The sequence below is a fragment of the Jatropha curcas genome, chromosome 7 (assembly GCF_041381405.1).
Source record: "Jatropha curcas cultivar XTBG-Jc1 chromosome 7, XTBG_Jcur_1.0, whole genome shotgun sequence".
NCBI lineage: Eukaryota > Viridiplantae > Streptophyta > Magnoliopsida > Malpighiales > Euphorbiaceae > Jatropha > Jatropha curcas.
The window spans coordinates 1,892,193-1,904,682 of NC_143157.1; the positions used below are offsets into that span (position 1 = coordinate 1,892,193).

At 38.7% G+C, this 12,490-nt stretch overlaps 1 long non-coding RNA gene across 1 annotated transcript; it reads left to right on the forward strand.

The window, feature by feature from the left end:
- The first annotated feature begins 7,346 nt into the window (after positions 1 to 7,346).
- Positions 7,347 to 9,524, forward strand: LOC149494545 (uncharacterized). The gene is made up of 3 exons (XR_016321820.1): positions 7,347 to 7,820; positions 7,951 to 8,020; positions 9,326 to 9,524. It is a non-coding gene; the product is annotated as an uncharacterized LOC149494545 (long non-coding RNA).
- The last annotated feature ends 2,966 nt before the right edge of the window (positions 9,525 to 12,490 follow it).

Below are 12,490 nucleotides of genomic sequence, written 5' to 3' on the forward strand. Positions count from 1 at the left end.
ATAGAGGAGGCATACACATGGTGGACTACTGTTCAACAGAGAGTACCAGCAGAGCAGCGTACCTGGCAATTCTTTTTGGATGAATTCAAGAAAAAGTTCATCACAGAGGCTTATCTTGATGCTAGAAGGAAGGAATTCTTATACCTGAGACAGAACAGAATGTCAGTTGCAGAATATGAAAGAGAATTCACCAGACTCAGCAGGTATGGTGACCGGATAGTGGCTACAGAGGCAGAGAGGTGTAAAAAGTTTCAGGAGGGCCTGAACGATGAGATTCAGATGGGAGTGGTAGCTTCCAGATTCAGAGAGTTCTCAGCTTTGGTAGAGGCAGCTCAGGAGATAGAGCGAATTCAGGCCAGTCAGCGTACCAGACGCCAGCGGTCTCAGCAGAAGAGAGATCAGACTCAGAGTGCACCCAGTACATATCAGTCGGAGAGCAAGAAATTCAGAGGTGGTAGTACTTCAGCTGGTCCTAGGCATCCTTTTAGCCACGGCACAGCTAGGGGTGCTCATGCGCCAGCGGCATCAGTTGTGGCTAGTTCTGCCGGTGGTGGTCGAGGTTCAGGCAGAGGAGCTAGTAGAGGCACCAGTAGAGGCACAGGGTCCGATGGTTATACTTTTCCACCTTGTGAGCATTGTGGCAGACGGCATGGTGGAGATTGTTGGATGGTGACAGGTAGATGCATGATATGTGGAGCATCAGACCATCAGAGGAGGGACTGTCCTAAGAGGGCAGAAGTTTCTACACAGTTCATAGTAGGCAGAGGTAGAGGTCGGAGTAGAGGTGAGAGCTCCGGAGGGCAGAGACAGCAGTCAGAGACTGTGGACAGACCTGATACCAGAGTTCCAGCCAGGGTCTATGCTATGCGAGCCAAGGAAGATGAGGAAGCTCCAGATGTCATAGTTGGTGCGTTTTCTTTATTTGATCATACAGTTTATGCTTTAATTGATCCTGGATCATCACATTCATACATTAGCGTACCTAAACACTGGGTTAAAGGGTTAGCAATTGAGCATGTGAGTCGGGGTATTTTGGTTACTAATCCATTAGGAGATACAGTAAAAACTCATATAGTAGTCAAAGGGTGTCCAATTGTTATTCATGGAAAGGAGTTTCCAGGAGATCTTATGGAGTTACCATTCAGAGAATTTGATGTTATTCTGGGTATGGATTGGCTATCTAGACATCAGGCTATAGTTGATTGTGCAAAGAAAAGGGTGACATTATATACAGCAGCAGGGGAAGAGATTACAGTCGTCGGGAAGCGACGAGATTTTCTGGGTAATGTGATATCAGCCATGGCAGCAAAGAGATTAATTCAGAAGGGTTGTGAAGCATACTTAGTTTGTGCATTGAAAGCAGAGAAAGAAAAGTTAAAAGTGCAAGACATACCAACAGTATGTGATTATCCAGACATATTTCCAGAAGAGTTACCAGGGTTACCACCAAGGAGGGAAGTGGAGTTTACCATAGATGTCTATCCTGGAGCAGCACCAGTATCAATTGCACCTTACAGAATGGCACCAGTAGAGCTAAAAGAGTTAAAGCTTCAGCTATAGGAGTTATTAGACAAAGGCTTTATTCGCCCCAGTGTATCACCTTGGGGAGCACCAGTGTTATTCGTAAAGAAGAAAGATGGATCACTCAGACTGTGTATTGATTATAGACAGCTGAACAAGCTGACAATCAAGAATAAGTATCCATTGCCTCGAATCGACGATTTATTTGATCAGCTAAAGGGTGCAGGCATGTTTTCTAAGATCGATCTCAGGTCGGGATACCATCAGTTGCGGATAAAGGAAGAAGATATCTCCAAGACGGCATTCAGGACCCGATATGGTCACTATGAATTTTTAGTAATGCCATTCGGTCTCACTAATGCACCGGCGGTTTTCATGGATCTTATGAACCGCGTGTTTCATTCATATCTAGATCAGTTCGTGGTGGTGTTTATAGATGACATTTTGGTCTACTCCAGAGACAGGGTTGAACATGATAAACATTTGCGGATTGTACTTCAGACACTGAGGGATAAATAGCTGTATGCCAAGCTCAGTAAGTGTGAGTTTTGGCTGGAAGAAGTTTCTTTCTTAGGACATGTGGTGTCATCAGAGGGTATCAGAGTGGATCCTAAGAAGATTGAAGCTATTATTGATTGGAGACCACCCAGGAATGTTACAGAAGTTCGAAGTTTTCTGGGTTTAGCCGGCTATTACAGAAAGTTCGTAAAGGGATTCTCCATCATTGCATCACCTTTAACAAGATTATTGAAGAAAGAGGTTGTATTCCAATGGGATGATAGGTGTCAGCAGAGTTTTGAAACTTTGAAGAAAAAGTTGACTGAAGCACCAGTGTTGACCCAACCAGTGTCAGGTAAAGAATTTGAGATTTACAGTGATGCCTCTCATACTGGGTTAGGATGTGTACTCATGCAAGACAGTAAAGTGGTAGCTTATGTCTCCAGACAATTGAAGCCACATGAATTGAATTATCCACCCATGATTTAGAACTGGCAGCCATTATTCTAGCGTTCAAAGTATGGAGGCATTATCTATACGGTGAAAAGTGTTACATTTACACTGATCATCAGAGTTTAAAGTATTTACCGACACAGAAAGACCTGAATTCAAGACAACGGAAGTGGATGCAGATTCTGGCTAATTATGATTATGTCATTAATTACCATCCGGGTAAAGCTAATGTGGTAGCTGATGCCCTTAGTCGAAAACCATTGTATGCTTTGAGAGCAATGAGAATCAACATGGAGTTGCAACAGCAGGGAGCTATTCTAGCACAAATGCAAGTACAACCATCTTGGGTTCAGGAAGTTGCAGAAGCACAGAAGAAAGATGAGCACATAGCACTATGGGTTAAACAAGTACAGGAAGACCATGGTGGGAAATTCAAATTGGATAACAGTGGAGTATTGTTCTATGAAGACAGAGTTGTTGTACCACAAGGGGAAATCAGACAGAAGATTCCGCATGAAGCTCACAATAGTCCATATACAATGCATCCAGGCAGTACTAAGATGTATCAAGATTTGAAGAAAGGCTATTGGTGGCCAGGCATGAAGAAAGACATTGGAAACTTCGTAACAAGATGTTTGACATGTCAACAAGTAAAAGCAGAACATCAATTGCCAGCTGGGTTGCTTCATCCAATAACAGTTCCAACATGGAAATGGGATCAGATCACGATGGATTTTGTTACCGGATTACCTCAGACGCAGCGGAAGCATGATGCAGTATGGGTAATTGTTGATAGATTAACCAAGTCTGCACACTTTCTACCAGTCAGGATGGACTATTCTCTGGACAAGTTAGCAGAAATCTATGTTAGAGAAATCGTTCGACTACATGGAGTTCCATCATCCATTATATCGGATCGTGATCCAAGGTTTACATCGAAGTTCTGGGGTAAACTGCAAGACGCATTAGGAACGAAACTACATTTCAGCACTGCCTTTCATCCTCAGACAGATGGCCAGTCAGAGAGAGTAATTCAAATCCTGGAAGACATGATGAGATCATGTGTTATAGAATTTGAAGGCAGTTGGGACAGATATGTACATCTCATGGAATTTGCCTACAACAACAGCTATCAATCGAGCATCAAGATGGCACCATATGAAGCGTTGTATGGCAGAAAATGCAGGACACCTGTGTGTTGGACAGAACTTAGTGAGAAGAAGATTTTGGGTCCAGATTTGGTTAGAGAAACAGAAGAGAAAGTGGAAATCATCAGAAAACGGCTGAAGGAAGCAAGTGATCGACATAAGTCCTATGCTGATTTAAAGAGAAAGGACATTGAGTATACGGTCGGTGATAAAGTATTTCTAAAAGTGTCACCATGGAAAAAGATCCTAAGGTTTGGAAGAAAGGGTAAGCTTAGTCCTAGGTTCATTGGTCCATACGAGATTCTTGAACGTGTAGGACCATTAGCCTATCGCCTAGCGTTACCTTCGACATTAGATCGAATTCATAATGTCTTTCATGTATCAATGTTAAGGAGATACAGATCTGACCCATCACACGTGTTATCAGCAGAAGAGATTGAAATTCAACCAGATCTCACTTATGAAGAAGAACCAGTGCAGATCCTAGCCAGAGAAATTAAAGAATTGCGAAACAAGAAAATAGCATTGGTCAAAGTTCTTTGGAGGAATCATAAAACAGAAGAAGCAACTTGGGAATCTGAAGAAATCATGCGACAACAGTATCCGCATTTGTTCACAACAGGTAAACTTCGGGACGAAGTTTTTTATTTAGAAGGGTAGAACTGTAACATCCTACTGAATCGAATCGTTGCATAGAGTCGAGTCGAGTTGGGCCGAACAAGAACCCAGTTCGAGCCATTTAAATCCAGAGTGGGGTAGAATGGGATGTAACTTAAATAAGTAAAAGAAGTGGACTTACTTGAATGAAACAAAAAGATCAAAGTATAAGGAGTAGGACTTACTTGCACTAAAATATAAAGTTTAGGTATTAAAATGTAACATATGGAAAATATAGGTACTATTTGGTAATTTTTAACACACAATCAAAGATAAATTTGGACTACACGAGACTTCCATTTCAGTTTGCCTTCTTCATTTTCTTCATCTTCATCTTCAACGTCTTCTTCATCTTCATCTTCCTCTTCATCTCCTTTCATCTTTCTCTTCATCTCCTTCCTTTCTCCATCCATTTTCATGTGATTTAAACACTAAATTCAACCTAGAACTCTATCCAAGTAAGTAGCCCTTCTTGATTTTCATACTTTTGTGATATTTTAGATGATTTCTAAGAGTTATTATGTATAGGAGAGGGGAACTCAAAGTTGGAAGAAAAGGAAGCTAAGAAGAGGATTTAAAGCTCTTTTGGTTGAAGGTTTGATATCTCTTTTAGTTTTTCACATTTTCTTACATGAAAACTTGTGTAGTGTGTTGATAATAAAAACATATATTGCTGAATGTTGAATTAGAGGTCTGTAAATGGTGATAAAGCATGGGATGAATTGAATGAATGAAGTAGATATTGATTTCATGCTGAACCCAGTTTGTTGGACCATTGACTAGTAACTTCACCCTAATTTTGACTCTGTTTAACGATGGAATTAGGAAGTGGTATAGAAGAGTTATTTGTTCCTCTATGTTTTATCTGTCCATGAGTTTTTGAATCACCTAATTTGGAGTTATAAATTGAGAGATATGACCAAAATAGTACAGACTGTGCAGGCTGGAAATCAACAGTCTGGAGAGACAGCAGTCAGAGACTGTGGACAGACCTGATACCAGAGTTCCAGCCAGGGCTATGCTATGCGAGCCAAGGAAGATGAGGAAGCTCCAGATGTCATAGTTGGTGCGTTTTCTTTATTTGATCATACAATTTATGCTTTAATTGATCCTGGATCATCACATTCATACATTAGCGTACCTAAACACTGGGTTAAAGGGTTAGCAATTGAGCATGTGAGTCGGGGTATTTTGGTTACTAATCCATTAGGAGATACAGTAAAAACTCATATAGTAGTCAAAGGGTGTCCAATTGTTATTCATGGAAAGGAGTTTCCAGGAGATCTTATGGAGTTACCATTCAGAGAATTTGATGTTATTCTGGGTATGGATTGGCTATCTAGACATCAGGCTATAGTTGATTGTGCAAAGAAAAGGGTGACATTATATACAGCAGCAGGGGAAGAGATTACAGTCGTTGGGAAGCGACGAGATTTTCTGGGTAATGTGATATCAGCCATGGCAGCAAAGAGATTAATTCAGAAGGGTTGTGAAGCATACTTAGTTTGTGCATTGAAAGCAGAGAAAGAAAAGTTAAAAGTGCAAGACATACCAACAGTATGTGATTATCCAGACATATTTCCAGAAGAGTTACCAGGGTTACCACTAAGGAGGGAAGTGGAGTTTACCATAGATGTCTATCCTGGAGCAGCACCAGTATCAATTGCACCTTACAGAATGGCACCAGTAGAGCTAAAAGAGTTAAAGCTTCAGCTACAGGAGTTATTAGACAAAGGCTTTATTCGCCCCAGTGTATCACCTTGGGGAGCACCAGTGTTATTCGTAAAGAAGAAAGATGGATCACTCAGACTGTGTATTGATTATAGACAGCTGAACAAGCTGACAATCAAGAATAAGTATCCATTGCCTCGAATCGACGATTTGTTTGATCAGCTAAAGGGATCTGAACTGGTTCTTCTTCATACGTGAGATCCGGTTGAATTTCAATCTCTTCTGCTGATAACACGTGTGATGGCTCAGATCTGTATCTCCTTAACATTGATACATGAAAGACATTATGAATTCGATCTAATGTCGAAGGTAACGCTAGGCGATAGGCTAATGGTCCTACACGTTCAAGAATCTCGTATGGACCAATGAACCTAGGACTAAGCTTACCCTTTCTTCCAAACCTTAGGATCTTTTTCCATGGTGACACTTTTAGAAATACTTTATCACCGACCGTATACTCAATGTCCTTTCTCTTTAAATCAGCATAGGACTTTTGTCGATCACTTGCTTCCTTCAGCCGTTTTCTGATGATTTCCACTTTCTCTTCTGTTTCTCTAACCAAATCTGGAAGTAGCAAACATTGAGCTCAAGTAGCAACTGTCAGTCTGCCCTGCTGTTGGGTTCCAGCCTGCACAAGTTATACTATTTTGGTCACAGATCTCAATATATAACTCCAATTTAGGTGATTCTGCCTTCTATGGTTAGCTAACACATTAGGCTACAAATATCCTACCCAAGATGTGATATCTACTCTGATGCTCGTCCTCTGGTCTTGAAGAACACCCTCCGCTCCTAACCTGCGCGTGATAAAAATCAACGCGCTGAGTGGAAGACTCAGTGGTGCTAAATAACCAACAATTTAATTAACAATAGCCAAGGCAAAACTTAAATTACTCAACTATATAAATACCGAAATCGCATTCATTTAATTCAAATACTTTGAAAGCAATGAGAAGATTATAAATACAAATATGTCTTCATTCTTTTATAGCAACAATAAAATTTCATTTTTCGTTAAGGCTCATACTCATACAGTCTTACTCTTTGATCTGGGCTGTGGTCCCTTCTGAACATTTGTAGCATTTTGGCTTAGCTTTCTAATGAATCTAATTTCATTCAATTTGGAGACCCATAACTCAAATTATGTGTTAAAAACCCAGCAAAGGTCAAGTTTATAACAATGCTGAAAAGTTCTTGATTTATGTACTTTTATATTATATGGTCCAGAAAAATTATTATATATAGGTAATAGGTTCTATCACATTTTTGGAGCATGCATGCATGGTTTTTATGGGTAGAAAGTAAGTAATGAATATTTTTGGAGAATTTTAGAGAATTAGTGCGTAGTGACTTAAGGTGTGATATTAATGAAGGAAATTAGAGGCAATAGTTGTGTGGATGAAATTTGAAATGGTGTTAGATTAATTAAGGAACTTCGAAGAATTATTTTTATGGAGTAAATTTGAGAATTTTGTTGTGTTACATAATATTTTGAAGGAATTTAATTTGGAGAATATTTGTAGCCATTAGATTAGATTTACATTCAATCCTAGCCATCCAATTTTTATGGAGTAAATCATTATCACCTCCATTATTTGGGCAACACTATCCTTCTTCTTCTTTTCCTACGTCTTCTTCTTCTTCTTCTTCTTCTTCTTCTTTTTCTTCTTCTTCTTCTTCTTCAATTTTTCCTTAGTAAACACATCAAAATCACCCATACAACTTGAGTTAATTAAGACATATTAGAGATTGAAGCTAGAGAAGTAATATTTGGTGACTAATTTCAAGGAATTTGGTGATTTTCCCTACTTGGTAAGTGATTTTAGGATAAGGTATTTATGTTGGGGTTTAGAGTTTTCTTTAGCATATACATGCTAAATCATGCTCCACTTCTTCTTTTGTTTGTGTTTTCTTTGTTTGATTTTGAGTGTCTTACATGTAGAGGGTGGAGAGCCTTCCACCAAGGATAAGGGCAAGACCAAAGCTTGAGCTTGTTAAAGCTTGGTTTGAAGGTTAGTGCAATTATACTTTCACTTGTTTAAGTTGTTTTTACATGATTAGGCTTTTGAATGAATTTTGGGAATTTTGTATGTATTGGTTAACTTGCTGAATTCATGTTAGATATGTTCTGCCGTGAGATTAGAACTCATTTTCGACCCCTTTATACTCCCCATCTGTTTCTGACTTCTTCATGAAAGTTGTAGCTCTATTTCTTATCTTTCCAAAACATATTTTTATGTCTAATTCCAGTACTTGTAGCTCAACTTATGATTTAAATACCAAAACTGGTTCTGTTATGGTGTCTTACCAGTATATCCGAAATCATTGTCCTTTTTGACCACTATAATGACATGATTAGGTTCTGAGTTATTCATAAAAGTTGTTTCCCTGTGTCTTGAGAATTCTCTCGTTCTGGATCGGTTTCATTTGAGTGTTTGGTGAAGTAGGAATTCAAGAAACATTGGACTTGGTTCTGCTGAATCAGGTCTGATCTGTTGGTCTGTGTTCTGAGCTTTTGTTTGCTATCTTACTCTTTGATCTGGGCTGTGGTCCCTTCTGAACATTTTTAGCATTTTGGCTTAGCTTTCTAATGAATCTAATTTCATTCAATTTGGAGACCCATAACTCAAATTATGTGTTAAAAACCCAGTAAAGGTCAAGTTTATAACAATGCTGAAAAGTTCTTGATTTATGTACTTTTATATTATATTAAGTATATATACATTTATAGTGTTTTGAGTAAAATATTTGAACTGATGAGTACTAAATGAAGAGGTTTTGATTAAGAATTATTGCTTTTGTGAAAGAATGCTTTTGATTTAGGCTCTACTATACATGATTGAGACGTAGTATGATGAGATGGATTTTCTTATTGTGAAGCTTTGATCATATGCTAGGGTTATCAACCCTTATAAATAGGCGGACGCGCTTATTTGTGTGATGGGGTGGTGCTTTCATAGGCCACGATTGTGTGATGGGGGTGGTGCTTTCATAGGCCACGGTGGTGCTTTCATAGGCCACGAGTATGTGATGGGGGTGGCGCTAACATAGGCCACGATCAAATCTGCTTATGTTCATTCTGTATGAGTATGAGCCTTAACGAAAAATGAAATTTTATTGTTGCTATAAAAGAATGAAGACATATTTGTATTTATAATCTTCTCATTGCTTTCAAAGTATTTGAATTAAATGAATGCGATTTCGGTATTTATATAGTTGAGTAATTTAAGTTTTGCCTTGGCTATTGTTAATTAAATTGTTGGTTATTTAGCACCACTGAGTCTTCCACTCAGCGCGTTGATTTTTATCACGCGCAGGTTAGGAGCGGAGGGTGTTCTTCAAGACCAGAGGACGAGCATCAGAGTAGATATCACATCTTGGGTAGGATATTTTGTAAATGGTGATTTTTGGCATGTATATAAATATTGTGTTGTGAACGTTGGATATAATAAGTTTGTCATGTATTAAGAGTTATGATTATTTAAAGAAATAACACCTTATTATATTTTTGGTGTATGATGATTAGAGATTCCTTGAAAAGAATGTGTTTCGAATATTATGCGTATATTGATGGATATTTAGAAGTGCTTGTAGTATGTTGTTGAATTGGAGGTTTGGGGGTTCAAAAAAAAAAAATTGGAAGTGTGTATATTTTCTTTGTGTGGTAAGTAAATTTTTAGGGGAAACTCTTGCGAAATTTTCGTAGGAATTTTCTTAAACATTATTTTTGTAAAAAAAATAAAAATTAATAAAAAAAAAAAAACTGGTAATTACTTGCCTCCTTATGAAAATTTAACCACTTCTAATTTGTGATCTAGCTTTTATAGTGAAATAAGATGGTGCTCCGGCACCGATTGTGGCATCCACCGTCTGGTTCTTTGGGATTGGTCGGTGGGTGTTACAATTTTTGGTATCAGAGCATAGGTTTAGACGATTCTAGGAGATATGATTTGGTATGAGAGTTTATCCGCTTTGGAGTAATGATATAAGTGATTTAAGTTAAATACATGCCATATTAGTCTGTTGTGGGAATTTCTCTCTGATGCGACTCCGCTGGTCTTTGTAGGTGTTTAGTGATGTCTCAGAACTTACCGGATGAGGAGGTGGATAGTTATGCCCCTCCAGAGGGTGCTATGGTAGAGGGTGATATGCCAGCTGGTGGTGTCGCTGGTGGCATTCTGGGTTCCGATGCAGTGCGTGCCTCGGTTGTAGGGCAGGCTACTGTGGGTCCTGCGGGGCCTAATCAGGGTGATTTGGTACAACAGTTGGTAGCTGCATTGAGGCAAGCTGCGGGAGCTGTTCCCCAGGCTCCAGTCGCACCAGCCCCTGTTCCAGTTCATACCCCGGAAGAGAGACTGAGGAAGTATCGTGTTGAGGATTTTATGGGTCGGAGAGATGATGACCCTTCTGCAGCAGAATTTTGGCTCCAAGCTACAGAGAGGGTTTTGGACCAGATGCAGTGTACTCCTGCAGATAGATTGATTTGTGCTGTTTCCTTGCTAAAGGAAGAGGCTTACCTATGGTGGGAGTCTATGGTGAAGACAGCAAAAGCTGAGGATGTTACTTGGGATTTCTTTCTCTCTGCTTTTCGGGAGAAATATGTAGGGGAGTTATACACGGATCAGAGGATAGCAGAGTTCCTTGAGCTTAGACAGGGACGGATGACTATCTCCGAGTATGAGCGAGAGTTTCTGCGGTTGAGTAGGTATGCTTGTAAGATGGTCCCTACTGAGGCAGATCGGTGTAAGCGGTTTCGGAAGGGGTTACTGGATGAGTATAGGATGCACTTGACATCCCAGCCCCACACTACATTAGCTGGTTTAGTGAAGGCTGCTACAGAGCTTGAGCTTATTCGGAATGAGAGACAGGCTATGCTAAAGAAAACTCTAAACCCCAACATAAATACCTTATCCTAAAATCACTTACCAAGTAGGGAAAATCACCAAATTCCTTGAAATTAGTCACCAAATATTACTTCTCTAGCTTCAATCTCTAATATGTCTTAATTAACTCAAGTTGTATGGGTGATTTTGATGTGTTTACTAAGGAAAAATTGAAGAAGAAGAAGAAGAAGAAAAAGAAGAAGAAGAAGAAAAAGAAGAAGAAGAAGAAGAAGAAGACGTAGGAAAAGAAGAAGAAGGATAGTGTTGCCCAAATAATGGAGGTGATAATGATTTACTCCATAAAAATTGGATGGCTAGGATTGAATGTAAATCTAATCTAATGGCTACAAATATTCTCCAAATTAAATTCCTTCAAAATATTATGTAACACAACAAAATTCTCAAATTTACTCCATAAAAATAATTCTTCGAAGTTCCTTAATTAATCTAACACCATTTCAAACTGTATGGGGTGCAGATCTGCTATCCTATGTCGCGACATAGTCTTATCTACGTGGTTTTTGCCTAACCTTAATGGAGCATATTATGTGTATTGTGATAATACAAGAATTATTTAGAAAATATCTAATGAGGAATAATGCATACCATTGATAATGTATAAAGTAACTTGCATGGAAATACTCTAGCTATTGCACCCGCGATGCAATTCTTACTAATATTTATGTAACTAAATTTTACCATTCAGATTAAGGAAATTCTTAGTTTGAATTAAGTTCAATTAGAAGGTAAAATGCAGTAATAATTTTCGGGTGAATGAATCTACATATGCATTCCAACATCATTTCTAATGTGTTCTTGAAATCTGCCAGACAGCCTGTACATGTTTCACAAATCCTATCATAACTCTTTCTGTATACGTCCAATTTAGGTTATTCTAAATTCTATGGTTAGCTAACATCTTAAGGTACAAAGTTTTCTTCTATCCCATCTCTTAATTACGTTGGCAAGGTAGTCACATATTGAGCTCAAGTAGCAACTGCCAGTCTGCCCTGCTGTTGGTTTCCAGCCTGCCCAGTTTATACTAGTTTGGTCATATCTCTCAATTTATAACTCCAATTTAGGTGATTCTACATTCTATGGTTAGCTAACACATTAGGCTACAAATTTGTCTTCTACCACATCTCTTAATTACGTTGGTAAGGTAGGCAAATATTTACCGAAATGAGCAACTTCCAGTCCGTCCAGACTGTTGATTTCCAGCCTGCACAGTCTGTACTATTTTGGTCATATCTCTCAATTTATAACTCCAAATTAGGTGATTCAAAAACTCATGGACAGATAAAACATAGAAGAACAAATAACGCTTCTATACCACTTCCTAATTCCATCGTTAAATAGAGTCAAAATCAGGGTGAAGTTACTGGTCAGTGGTCCAACAAACTGGGTTCAGCATGAAATCAATATCTACTTCATTCAGTCAATTCATCCCATGCTTTATCACCATTTACAGACCTCTAATTCAACATTCAGCAATATATGTTTTCATTATCAACACACTACACAAGTTTTCATGCAAGAAAATGTGAAAAACTAAAAGAGATATCAAACCTTCAACCAAAAGAGCTTTAAATCCTCTTC